This window comes from Haliotis rufescens, unplaced genomic scaffold, assembly GCF_023055435.1.
Source record: "Haliotis rufescens isolate VD_foot unplaced genomic scaffold, xgHalRufe1.0.p SCAF_6, whole genome shotgun sequence".
In the NCBI taxonomy this organism is placed as follows: domain Eukaryota; kingdom Metazoa; phylum Mollusca; class Gastropoda; order Lepetellida; family Haliotidae; genus Haliotis; species Haliotis rufescens.
In genome coordinates, this window is record NW_025964334.1 from 18049238 (window position 1) to 18064411 (window position 15174).

Genomic DNA, 15174 nt, shown 5'->3' on the forward strand with positions numbered 1-15174 from the left:
GGAATACATCTGTTTCTGGGATGTAGGAGTACATCTGTTTCAGGGACGCAGGGGATACATCTGTTTCAGGGATACAGGGGATACATCTATTTCGGGATTGCAGGAATACATCAGTTTCAGGGTTGTTGGAATACATCTGTTTCTAAATGCAGGAATACATCAGTTTCAGGGACGCAGGAATACATCTGTTTCAGGGATGTAGGAGTACATCTGCTTCAGGGACGCAGAGAATACACCTGTTTCAGGGATACATGGGATACAACTGTTTCAGGGACGTAGAGAATACATCTGTTTCAGGGATACGTGGGAAACATCTGTTTCAGGGACGTAGAGAATACATCTGTTTCAGGGATACATGGGATACAACTGTTTCAGGGATGTAGGAGTACATCTGTTTCAGGGACGCAGAGAATACATCTGTTTCAGGGATGCAGGAATACATCTGTTTCAGGGACGCAGAGAATACATCTGTTTCAGGGATGCAGGAATACATCTGTTTCAGGGATACATGGGATACAACTGTTTCAGGGACGTAGAGAATACATCTGTTTCAGGGATACAGGAATACATCTGTTTCAGGGACGTAGAGAATACATCTGTTTCAGGGATGCAGGAATACATCTGTTTCAGGGACGCAGAGAATACATCTGTTTCAGGGATACGTGGGAAACATCTGTTTCAGGGACGTAGAGAATACATCTGTTTCAGGGATACATGGGATACAACTGTTTCAGGGATGTAGGAGTACATCTGTTTCAGGGACGCAGAGAATACATCTGTTTCAGGGATGCAGGAATACATCTGTTTCAGGGACGCAGAGAATACATCTGTTTCAGGGATTCAGGAATACATCTGTTCCAGTGATGCAGGAATACATCTGTTTCAGGGATGCAGGGAATACATCTGTTTCAGAGACGCAGGGGATACATCTGTTCCAGGGATGCTGGGAATACATCTGTTCCAGGGACGCAGGAATAGATCTGTTTCAGGGACGCAGAGAATGCACCTGTTTCAGGGACGCAAGGGATACATCTGTTTCAGGGATGCAGAAATACATCTGTTTCAGGGAGCAGGGGATACATCTGTTCCAGGGTCGCAGAGAATACATCTGTTTCAGGGATGCTGGGAAAACATCTGTTTCAGGGACGCAGAAATACACCTGTTTCAGGCACGCAAGGGATACATCTGTTTCAAGGACGCAGGAATACATCTGTTTCAGGGATATAGGAATACATCTGTTTCAGGGATGCAGGAATACATCTTTTTCAGGGATATAGGGATACATTTTTTTCAGTGATGCAGGAATATATCAGTTTCAGGGATGCAGGAATACATCTGTTCCAGTGATGCAGGAATACATCTGTTCCAGTGATGCAGGAATATATCAGTTTCAGGGATGCAGGAATATATCAGTTTCAGGGATGCAGGAATATATCAGTTTCAGGGATGCAGGAATACATCTGTTTCAGGGATGCAGGAATACATCTGTTCCAGTGATGCAGGAATACATCTGTTTCAGGGATGCAGGGAATACACCTGTTTCAGAGACGCAGGGGATACATCTGTTTCAGGGATGCTGGGAATACACCTGTTTCAGGGATACAAGGGATACATCTGTATCAGGGATACATGGGATACATCTGTTTCTAAATGCAGGAATACATCTGTTTCAGGGACGCGGGGGATACATCTGTTTCAGGGATGCAGGAATACATCTGTTTCAGGGATGCAGGAATACATCTGTTTCAGGGATGGACCAGACAAAATACAATCAACAACGATCAGATTTTGGTGTCAGGCTTTGGAGTCCCATACATAGTTTAACTTCGTTATTACGGACTTTATGCTTCTCGCAGATGTTTCGAGGTTTCAGTATAAAGCTAGGACCTAGGTCACTGACGAGGGTTGTGCTTCCTGGCACTGCGCCAGGTCTTTCCAAGGTCATCCAGAGCAGGTACCCATGGTAACTGCCTCTTGTCACAGCCACTGGATCTTGGATATTCATTCACGACACTGGGACTGGCGGATGCAGGATACTCGAATTTGGTAGTCAATGTTTATTGCTGTCGAGTTGGTTTAACGCTGGATTGATCAGTATGTCAGTTATATCACGGCGTGGCTTGGTGTGGGAGGAAAACCCTAAGTACTCCAAGTGAAGGTCATGGTCGTTTCTCATTCTGGTATGGTGTACACCAAGGATCATAACCATAGAGAATCATCGATTTCAACCAGCGATCAGAAGATCCTATCATGGCTAGGGGGCACAACTCCTCCAAATTTCACCTTAGGCCATTCGTGCCGCCATTCAGGTTTAGGTGATAAAATATGTAATAAAATGTTCTCAAACTAGACGAAGAGTGGTTCTCAGCAAAACTAACATTCAGTATAATAAATTCCCCAATTACTTTCGCTCTATATCCATTCCGTTATTTCATCGCCCCCTTGTGACCCCAGTAATCTTTGAACTAGGCAATATGTGACTGAAGAAGCGACACCGTTGGCATGATAGTATTATTAATGTCAACAACAAACACAATCATCTACAAAGGATCAGTCGTAAACCCTTTGTACACGCACTCTTTGCATCGCCGGTAGGACTGAATGTATCGCTCAGGGCGATTAAAGCGCAGCCTACTGCGGTGGGCGGAGCCGTTGTTTCCTGGACGCGAGTGCAGAGATAGTGAGAATCTTTAGTCAACCGATCAGTGCTCTCGCCTTTGTTACTTTATACGCGCGGGGACATGTAAATGCGAACCTGCTGTATATCTCAATATACTATCACACCAGCCACGGAGCGACATGCTTGACTTGTTCCCTTTCATCACAATAAAAGAGAATTTTGAGCTCCTCAAGAAAGCATAGCCTCTAACCCAAAGTTTTGTACTCTCGAATTGGTAAAGAATGTTGAATTGTGTACAGCAATCAACTCATAAAGGCTTGATTTGTATTGAGGGGTAGTCTATGTGTTCGGCGTGCCTGTGGGGACATTGTGATAGGACATAATGAGGTGATTGCGAAGGTACAAAGAATACACAGCATTATGCCTGTAAAGTTCCCATGTGTATACCATCAGGTGTGCCCGTCGTTACAGTGGCATGCGAGGCTACCTGACGTAACGGCAGATTGGCGGCGTCCATTGACGACGGTGAAACAATTTCCAACTTTGGTGATCTGTTTCAAGTTTAAAGGGGACGCGTGGTGAAAATACAGGTAGGCTATATTGTGACAATTTCAGTGATGTATTGAGAACATCATTTACGTTTCGTAATATGCATTGGAGCGAGCGTGTGGGTAAAATGCAGCTTTGATATTGAGAATGGCTTGTATTCTCGTCAACAAACCACACTGTGGACGAGGCTCCCGAGTGGATTATCAATGCACCGTAGAGATATAGACAAGTAGTTAAAATATATATAGAAAAGGGACATTTTACCGTTCTGTTTTGACGGTACCCATTAAGTAAATGTTAACGGTTTCATAAATTATTTATATACAGGTTATATTATCTTATTCGGAACAATATGTACCATCCCTTTATCCAGAAGGTACCGCACTTAAGATATCGTCCGGATTAACCAGTGTTCTGATTAACGTATGTATGTATGTATGTATGTATGTATGTATGTATGTATATGTGTGTGTGTGTGTGTGTGTGTGTGTGTGTGAGTGCGTGCGTGCGTGCGTGCGCGTGTGTGTTTCTCTCTCTCTGTGTATGTATGTATGTATATATGTATGTATGTATGTATGTATGTATGTATGTATGTCAGCGCTAACGGGGTATCGATTAACGACACATAAGTCTTGAAATACTGGAAAAGTAATTGGATGTCTGTAGTTATCGAAATGAGTTGGTTATTAAATGACAGGACGCCCGATTTGTTGTACATGCAGTAGCATTTTCTCGGAAATGGGCCAGGGAGGGTCCAAAACACGGCAGCAAGGATTGTGTGTAGAACCAAAAGGTTAGCACATATAACTCCTCAGCTTATCGATTTGCATTGGCTCCCAGTCGATGCTCGAGTCAAGTACAAGATCCTGACCTTAACGCACCACTGCTACAACCAGTGAGCACTTCTAACTTATCTATAAAAGCGGCGTTAAACCCATCTCACTCACTCACTCACTCTAACTTATCTGACCTTATCCAGGTATATCAACCACCTAGATCCCTCCATTCTGCTAAGACACATCTCCTTTGTACACCAATGACAAAACTGACGAGGTTTGGGCAGAGGTCATTTGCCTACAAAGCTACAGTTCTATGAGACCATATCCCTTCACATGTGAAAGATGCAGAAACTCTGACAATCTTCCAGTGCCGTCTCAAGACAAATCCTGTTCAGAATCTTTTATCAAGTCTAAAACCAACACCACATCCATTTGTCTTGTATCTGTTGTCTGGTACCAGCAGAGTTCCCCCTGCTTTATGTAGCTCTTTGAGCATTCACTTAGTGTATGGCGTTAGGCGCACGACAAATGTACTGAATATTTTATTATAGTTATTCCCACATACACGTAAAAAGTCCCTTAAATAATTATAACATATTTTTTTTTGTCTGTTGTTTAACGCCACACTCAGCAACATTCCAGCTATATGAGGACGGTCTGTAAATAATCGAGTCTGGACCAGAAAATCCAGTGATCGACATCACGAGCATCGATCTACGTAATTGGGATACAATGACATGCATCAATCAAGTAAACGAGCCTGACCACCCGATCCCGTTAATCGCCCCTTGAGATAAGAATAGTCGCCTTTTACGACAAGCATGGGTTGCTGAAGACTTGCTGAAGCATGCTCATGAGTATATTAAGTAAAAGAAACATTTGTATGCTGTCAACAAAGGGTGAATATTCATTATATATTCGTGTGTTTGGTAAACAGACCGTATGATGAAACAGTGTATAAATTGAAATATAATACTTACGTTTGCTAAAAGTTAGCATGATAAACGTACAAAAAGAGCCATGTCCTTATGTGTGCATAACGTTTTGTAACACCGACGGAACGGGAGCAAATTTCCTCTGGGGGTAATTTTACAAACGTTAGCAAATCCGTTCGCATGATACATATGTTCACTTGACCATAATTATTTACTTACTTGAGTAAAACGGTGCATGCGTTTAAGCCTTTTAACTCCCCCAAGTCTTGTATATTATTTCTGATGTTATATCTTACTTGCACGTATTGGACACAAAATAGTACTCGAAATCGTTTGCTTGACATACCGGGTGTGCTATTAAAATTTATCTCAGACAAAATTAGCGTTATGTTTAAAATCAGTCACAAAAACTATATATTCTGTCTGTCGTTTGCTTTTCACATTTTGGCACTTCTTCTGAATCTACCTGGTCTTGGAAACTTTGTTAGAATTATCCCAGCTATGGTGTCTCTTGAAATACTCACATGATTCCGTTCCGAGTTTAACAAATGGAGTTCGTTATAAGCATATATACAGTATAACAACAGCAAATAGTCGGGACGAAAAAAGTAAGTTCTTTATATCCGTCAGTTCGTTATAAACGTGTTCGTTATAACCGTAGTTTACTGTATTAAAAATCAAAGTGGTGGACATTCCAAAAATGTTTACATAATTGAGTTATTATTATAGTTATTATTATTATCTTCTAAAAAATAAGTTGAGCTACAGAGGTTCGCTGGGAGCTGATACAGACTTACAACAGAAACGTTCTGGTTATGAATGTAACTTCAGTAAACTACGGTTATAACGAACTCAAAGGGAAAACTAATTTTAGTTCGTTATATCCGTCGTTCGTTATGCGCATTTCGACCGTCAGATTACTTGGATGAAGTAATGAGACCACACCATGTTACTAGACAAATAACAAAAGTGTGCACTGTACATGTTCTATGTTTATTCGGGGTCACGGGTGGCCCAGTCGTCTAAGGCGCCGCGATTCGCTGTGCAGAGTTGCGTCCCTTGGACACGCCAGAAACCTATGATTGTGGGTTCGAATCCCAGTTCGCCCCGATTATGTTTCTAGGTTTGTCAGCACCATACCTGTGCTCTTGGGTTTCACCGAAGTGGTAAACGTCTGAGACCTGCATCACTTCTGGCTTTCCACCCACATTAAGCTGACACGCCGCGATGTAACTGGAATACTGTTAAAAGCGGCGTTAAACCCGACTCACTCACCCACTATGTTTATTCATCTTACATAACACAGCTTTCCGATTGCGAGGTGTGTCTGCTATCGTTAGTTAATTAATACTGAATTTCCTCACTCTAGTCATCGCATTTTATACGCAGAATATATCCACTTCAAATGCTATAGCCTAATCACTGTGTTACTATTGATAATTGGGGATGTCTTTTGAGGACGATATAATCACTTTGCTCTTCATTGTCCGAAAGGTAATATTCTTAAATTTAATTTGTTTACAACTCTCCCCTACACACCTGTAACAATTTTACCTGGTACTTGTACTCTGTCAATGTGCTGTATAAAATGTGAAAAAGACAAATAAAAAATATTAAAAATACCTTGTATTATAATAAAGTAACGTTTTAAATTTGTGGCATGTTGACCAAAGGCCATCAACTCGTATTGTTCTCAACAATAGCATATAACTACTTTAAACGACTAAATAACCCCGAGGTTCGTTTAAATGTGCGAATATCGGTAAGTTATTCCTCTGCTACTTTTAAGGAAGACCTAGGAGGTATTCCCTTAACATAAAAAAGTATTGTTGTTATAAATCATCCAGACTATTATTAAAGAAGTGTAAAGTTGTATTCAGTTACCAAATAAGATAGTATACCACCTCCTCAATTGGATGCCGTTTTGGAAGGTGACCAAGTGTGATGTTTAACATGCGTCTCCGCCCGACATATTCAATATTATAATCATAAATTAATTGTTCATTTTTTTAACGAATCGAACCCAGGATTTTCATGAGTTTGTGGACCTCCACTGATCCGAGCCGGTCCCCTACCTACCACAATCCACAGGACCCCTATCCACCACAATCCACAGAACCCCTACCCACCACAATCCACAGGACCCCTACCCACCACAATACACAGGACCCCTACCCACCACAATAAACAGGACCCCTACCCACCACAATCTACAGGACCCCTACCCCACCACAATCCACAGGACCCTAACCCACCACAATCCACAGGAGCCTAATCCACAACAATCCACAGGACCCTTAACCCACCACAATCCGCAGGACCCCTAACCCACCACAAACCACAGGACCCCTAACCCACAACCATACACAGGACCCTTAACCCACCACAATCCGCAGGACCCCTGGCCCACCACAATACACAGGACCCCTGGCCCACCACAATCCACAGGACCCTTAACCCACCACAATCCGCAGGACCCCTCACCCACCACAATACACAGGACCCCTACCCACCACAATCCACAGGACCCCTACCAACCACAATACACAGGACCCTTAACCCACCACAATCGACAGGACCCCTAACCCACCACAATCCGCGGAACCGTTAACCCACAACAATCAACAGGACCCCTAACCCACCACAATACACAGGACCGTTAACCAAACACAATCCACAGGACCCTTCACCCACCACAATCCACAGGACCCTCAACCCACCACAATCCACATGACCCCTAACCCACCACAATCCGCAGGGCCCCTAACCCACCACAATCCACAGGACCCCTGGCCCACCACAATACACAGGACCCCTGGCCCACCACAATCCACAGGACCCCTCACCCACCACAATACACAGGACCCTTAACCCACCACAATCCGCAGGACCCCTGGCCCACCACAATCCACAGGGCCCTTACCCCACCACAATTCACAGGACCCTTAACCCACCACAATACACAGGACCCCTGGCCCACCACAATCCACAGGACCCTTAACCCACCACAATCCACAGGACCCTTAACCCACCACAATTCACAGGACCCTTAACCCACCACAATACACAGGACCCCTGGCCCACCACAATCCACTTGACCCCTAACCCACCACAATCCGCAGGGCCCCTAACCCACCACAATCCACAGGACCCTAACCCACCACAATACACAGGACCCTTAACCCACCACAATCCACAGGACCCTTAACCCACCACAATCCGCAGGACCCCTAACCCACCACAATCCACTGGACCCCTAACCCACAACAATCAACAGGACCCTAACCCACAACAATCCACAGGACCCTAACCCACGACAATACACAGGACCCTTAACCCACCACAATCCACAGGACCCTTAACCCACCACAATCCGCAGGACCCCTAACCCACCACAATCCACTGGACCCCTAACCCACAACAATCCACAGGACCCTAACCCAAAACAATCCACAGGACCCTAACCCACAACAATCCATACGACCCCTAACCCACCACAATCCACAGGACCCCTAACCCACCACAATCCGCAGGACCCTTAACCCACTACAATACACAGGACCCCTGGCCCACCACAATACACAGGACCCCTGGCCCACCACAATACACAGGATCCTTAACCCACCACAATCCGCAGGACCCCTCACCCACCACAATACACAGGACCCTTAACCCACCACAATCCGCAGGACCCCTCACCCACCACAATACACAGGACCCTTAACCCACCACAATTCACAGGACCCTTAACCCACCACAATACACAGGACCCCTGGCCCACCACAATCCACAGGACCCTTAACCCACCACAATTCACAGGACCCTTAACCCACCACAATACACAGGACCCCTGGCCCACCACAATACACAGGACCCCTGGCCCACCACAATCCACAGGACCCTTAACCCACCACAATCCGCAGGACCCCTCACCCACCACAATCCACAGGACTATCACCCACCACAATTCGTAGTACCCCGACCTATGAACCGCAGTATCCCAACACACCACAAGTCGTAGTACCCACACACACCACAAGTCGTAGTACCTACACACACCACAAGTCGTAGTACCCACACACACCACAAGTCGTAGTACCTACACACACCACAAGTCGTAGTACCCACACACACCACAAGTCGTAGTACCCACACACACCACAAGTCGTAGTACCCACACACACCACAAGTCGTAGAACCCACACACACCACAAGTCGTAGTACCCACACACACCACAAGTCGTAGTACCCACACACACCACAAGTCGTAGTACCCCGACCTATGAACCGCAGTATCCCAACACACCACAAGTCGTAGTACCCACACACACCACACGTCGTAGTACCCCCACACACCACACGTCACAGGAGTCCCCCCCACCACAATTCACAGCACCCCACCACGATATTCGTAATGACCCGTTCCCAATAAGACGACAAAAGAACAACACACTTTTATACGGCAAGATCATTACAGTTTTCGAAAAAACAATCCTGCTTTATCTTTTGAAATGAGAAATCATAATTCCTCTGTCAATATTCAAGTCATGTTCAATTTGAAATATTACAAAAGTTGAGATCAATACAAACAGGTGTATGGCTGAAGGCAGATAACTCCGTCACCGCGTGGCCGCGTGGATGGTTCACTGACCCATCGTAGTCCCGCATTAATCCATAACACTCACGGCTAGTCCGAATCAACAGACCTACAGATCATGCCTGTTTGTTCCCATATGTAAAAACTGATAGCCAGACATACATTTACATGGTAACTTCATTTGCATGCGGTAGGTGTTTGAAAACACTTTAAATCTAGTGTATTTATATGACATGATCGAACAGTCTTGAAGTGTGATGCATTCCCTACTTTTGGCTATGTAAATTCACCACGTACGCACCTGATGAGAATAACATGGTCCCCGAAATAAAGTAATGTATTGAATAAAACCAGTTCTATAAAGGAACCCTCAAGTTTCCTTAGTTCAGGGGTGAAAAGGGGGTGAATATAGACAGCTGGAATTGAGCTTGATGGTATGTATGTGCGTGTGATGGTATGTATGTGCGTGTGATGGTATGTATGTGCGTGTGATGGTATGTATGTGCGTGTGATGGTATGTATGTGCGTGTGATGGTGATATGTACGCTTTATGGTATTTATGTACGAGGGGTGTTCATTAAAGATTTCCCCTAAACCACTTAGGGTTATCATATTTGGTTGAAATTTCACATGTGTGATGATACATGTATCTATGGGTTATGTCTGAATTTGCAGCACCGAACTATTAATCTTACCACTTTTACAGGTGTAAATCGAGTAGGGTGTGACAATGGAGCCAGTAGAATACCGAGCAGTGATTAGGTTTTTATATTTGAAAGGTCGCACACCAAAAGAAACTTTCGATGAAATGAAAGCAACTTATGGGGAAGATGCCCCATCATATGACGTTGTTAAACACTGGCATCGCCAGTTCAAGTGTGGTCGGACATCTGTGGAAACAGCTGCCATTCCTGGTCGCCCCCATTCAGCCATTGATGAGGACACTATCCATCAAGTGGAGACCGCCATTTTGGCAGACCGACGTATAACTGTTCGCCGGTTAGCACAAGATGTCAAGATCAGTGTAGGGTCTGTGGAAAAAAATCATCCATGACAATTTGAACATGCATAAGGTGTCTGCACGATGGATTCCCAGGTTGCTCACACCTTTCCAAAAGCAGGAACGAGTCAATTGCTCAAATGATCTTTTGGACATGTGCCAAAAAAAACCAGGCAAACTTTTTTGACAGACTTATCACACAGGATGAAACATGGGTCCATCAATATGATCCTGAGACTAAAGTTCAGTCGATGCAATGGAAGCATGTGGAGTCACCACCCCCAAAGAAGGCACGTGTCCAACCCTTTGCAGGCAAGGTCATGCTCACGGTGTTTTGGGACCAGCACGGAGTAGTGATGATGGATTTCTTGGCAAAGGGTACCACAATTACAGGAACTTATTATGCTTCACTGCTGCGGAAATTGACGCTGACGCTATCAAGCTTAAGAGGCGTGGCATGCTGACCAAGGGTGTCCGTCTCCTGCAAGACAATGCTCCAGTACACAACTCTCATGTTGCCCAGACAAAAGCGCGGTCCTGTGGCTATGAAATCCTTCCACATCCTCCTTACTCTCCTGACCTTGCACCATCTGACTTCCACCTCTTTCCAACCATGAAGTCATTTTTGGAGGGAAAACGTTTCACAGATGATGAAACACTGATTTCTGAATATGTGCGTGTGATAGTATGTATGTACGCTTGATGATATGTATGCGCGTCATATGTATGTAAGTGCGTGTGATGATATGTATGTAAGTGCGTGTGATGATATGTATGTAAGTGCGTGTGGTGATATGTATGTAAGTGCGTGTGATGATATGTATGTAAGTGCGTGTGGTGATATGTATGTAAGTGCGTGTGGTGATATGTATGTAAGTGCGTGTGATGATATGTATGTAAGTGCGTGTGGTGATATGTATGTAAGTGCGTGTGGTGATATGTATGTAAGTGCGTGTGATGATATGTATGTATGTGCGCGTGATGATATGTATGTATGTGCGCGTGATGGTATGTATGTATGTATGTATGTATGTATGTATGTATGTATGTATGTATGTATGTATGTGCGCGTCATATGTATGTAAGTACGTGTGATGATATGTATGTGTGTGCGCGTCATCTGTATGTATGTGCGTGGGATGATATGTATGTAAGTGCGTGTGATGATATGTATGTAAGTGCGTGTGGTGATATGTATGTAAGTGCGTGTGATGATATGTATGTAAGTGCGTGTGATGATATGTATGTATGTGCGCGTGATGATATGTATGTATGTGCGCGTGATGGTATGTATGTATGTATGTATGTATGTATGTATGTATGTATGTATGTATGTATGTGCGCGTCATATGTATGTAAGTACGTGTGATGATATGTATGTGTGTGCGCGTCATCTGTATGTATGTGCGTGTGATGATATGTATATATGTATGTGCGCGTCATCTGTATGTATGTGCGTGGGATGATATGTATGTATGTTCGCGTCATCTGTATGTATGTACGTGTGATGATATGTATGTATGTGCGCGTCATATGTATGTAAGTACGTGTGATGATATGTATATATGTATGTGCGCGTCATCTGTATGTATGTACGTGTGATGATATGTATATATGTATGTGCGCGTCATCTGTATGTATGTACGTGTGATGATATGTATGTATGTGCGCGTCATCTGTATGTAAGTACGTGTGATGATATGTATATATGTATGTGCGCGTCATATGTATGTATGTGCGCGTGATGATATGTATGTATGTATGTGCGCGTCATCTGTATGTATGTACGTGTGATGATATGTATATATGTATGTGCGCGTCATATGTATGTATGTACGTGTGATGATATGTATATATGTATGTGCGCGTCATATGTATGTATGTGCGCGTGATGATATGTATGTATGTGCGCGTCATCTGTATGTAAGTACGTGTGATGATATGTATATATGTATGTGCGCGTCATATGTATGTATGTGCGCGTGATGATATGTATGTATGTGCGCGTCATATATATGTGGGTGTGATGGTATGTATGTATGTGCGCGTGATGATATGTATGTATGTACGTGTAATGAAATAGGATTACACAATAAATAATGAAGATACAACAACCAAATTTTACACAGGATGAGGCACATGTTTCTTACACTACAAACAGTCTTTTAATGTTCTAAGGGACGTCTGCGTCTGTGATGGCACTGTGCCAAAGTCAGTACCGGGTGTTACCACCACGAGCATCGATCACAGCTCTGCACCGCCTGGGCATGGACTGTATGAGTCGTCGAATCTGGCGTTGTTGAATCCTTTTCCACTCATCCTGCAATACATGGTTCAGCTGTTGATGCGTCTGTGGTTGAGGCTGTCGGCGTCGTACACGTCTGCCTAGCAGATCCCACAAATGTTCAATGGGGTTTAGATCAGGCGATTTGGAGGGCCATGGCAGCACAGTAACATTGTTGTGGGCAAGATAATTCATGGTAACACGTGCAGTATGCGATCTTGCGTTGTCTTGCTGGAAAATCTCTCTTCTGACGTCAATGGCGGGAATAAGGTGACGTTGAAGGATTTCATCTCGGTAGCGTACAGCAGTTAAATTTCCCTACACGTGCACCAGATCTGTCCTACCATTCACGGATATGCCTGCCCACATCATGACACTTCCACCGCCGTATCGGTCGACTTCGTGAATACAGTGTCGAGAGTAGCGCTCATTTCTCCGTCTGTAGACACGCATCCTACCATCATGGCGATACAGCATGAACCGCGACTCATCACTGAACCATATCCTTCTCCAGTGCACTAGGGTCATGGTCGAACATTTCTGCTCCATTGCAGACGTGCACGACAATGATGTTGCCGCAGAACGGGCGCTGTATATGGTCTCATTGACCGTATCCCATGCTGTCTTAGACGATTTCTGATGGTTTGCGCTGAGACTCTACGAAGACCAGGAACATTGTTAGCTGTGTATGCTGCACTGATTGTCCGGTTGCGAAGATGCAACACCCGGATGAAATTATTGGCTTATGCTTGCCTATTTATTTTTCATTGGGAAATGAATGCAATAACACGTGACCAATTCAGCTAATCAGAATGCAGGAATTTCAATGAAGACAACGAAAATTTAATTATACACTTATGAACGTCAATTTCGAGGTCATGTGACCGACCTCTCGTCCAATGGAAAAGCCGTATATCGTGTAAACGTCAAATTGAAACATTATATGTAAGTATGTACGTACGCGTGATGGCGTGTATGTATGTGCGCGTGATGATATGTATGTATGCGTGATGGTATGTAAGTGCATGTTATGAAATGTTTGTGCATATGATGGTACGTTTGTGCATGCACTAGTATGTTTGAGCGTTTGATGGTATCTTTGTGGATGTGGCGGTTTGTAGGTGAGTGAGTGACTTTGGTTTCAACGCCGCTTTGAACAGTATTTCAGTTATATCATGGTTTGACAGCTTAATGTAGGAGCCACCAGCACGGGTACGGTGCTGACAAACCAAGAAACATAATGGTGGCGAACCAGGAATCATAGGTTTCTGGCGTGCCGAAGGGACGCAACTCTGCAGAGCGATATGCGACGCCTTAAACGACTGGCCCACCCGTGCCCCGTGTACATTTTTATGGTATGTTTTGACCTTTGATGGTATATTTGTGCATGTAATGGAAATTTAATTTTGGATATGCATACACTGTGAGCACAACTATTGACACAGGAGACCTACAGGATCGGGCTACGAGGCGGGAAGCGACACCCGCTCCGTCATACTCTAAACTTCACATCAAATCGCACTGAACCAGCAAACGCCGTCAATCATAACTGATCATTAACGTCCCCGCACTTAACTTATTCAGTGGAGAAATTAAACAGTCTGACAAACAGAACCAAAAACAAACGCGGACGGCAACTGCTGAAAGAAGCGCGGATATACACAACGATGCGGCGACTGAATCAATAAACAGACAAAATCGACATCAATATCGACAAAACAAATCATACCTCTTGCTGATTTTATTTTAAACTGGTGGTAGACACGTTTTCAATAAAGAGATTTTCAGTCTGATAGATGTGGGCGTGGCCACAACGCGTTCTTAGCAACGCGTCAGCTTGGGATATATACCACCAGTTTAACGATGTGGATTAGTACTAGACAATGGATTTGGGGGGCAGTGAACGCACTCCTCGCACAGACACTACCTCGGCCTTCATAAATCCATGGCGGGAGAACCCGGAAGTACGGTGTCCGATCTGCGGACGTCCAGGATCCGCCCTGTGTAAGTACCACTGTCAGTATGTTGGCTGGGTCATGTTACGGTGGCCCTGAGGGAATTCCGGGTTTGAATTGGGCCACAGCCACCCATGCTTGTCGTACGAGGCGGCGACTTCGTTAGTGGATCGGATGGTCAGGCTCGGTGACTTGATGGCGTCGCATCGAACCCCGACGGCGTAGATAGGTGCTCATGCTGTCAATCACTGGAGTGTCTGGTGCAGACTCGATTATTAACATGCCGACATCATATAGCTGGAATATTGCTCAGTGAGGCGTCAACAACAAAAAAACAAACAAACAATACAAACAAACAGAAAATAAACACAGTACATGTGCGTCTGATCTAGACTGGAACCCATACATAACACCAGACTCTCACTAGATTGAATTCGTGTATCTCGAAGAATTAT

The 15174-nt window shown here is 44.3% G+C and overlaps 1 protein-coding gene across 2 annotated transcripts in view; it reads left to right on the forward strand.

The window, feature by feature from the left end:
- The first annotated feature begins 3065 nt into the window (after nt 1-3065).
- Nucleotides 3066-15174, forward strand: part of LOC124140546 — a 56609-nt gene continuing 44500 nt past the window's right edge. The window contains exon 1 of one of the 2 annotated variants that reach the window (XM_046508176.2): nt 3066-3210. The gene's annotated coding sequence lies outside the window, so the exon portion shown is untranslated. Of the gene's footprint in view, nt 3211-14651; nt 14769-15174 lie in introns of those variants that run through there. The other variant, XM_046508177.2, reaches the window with a different exon arrangement.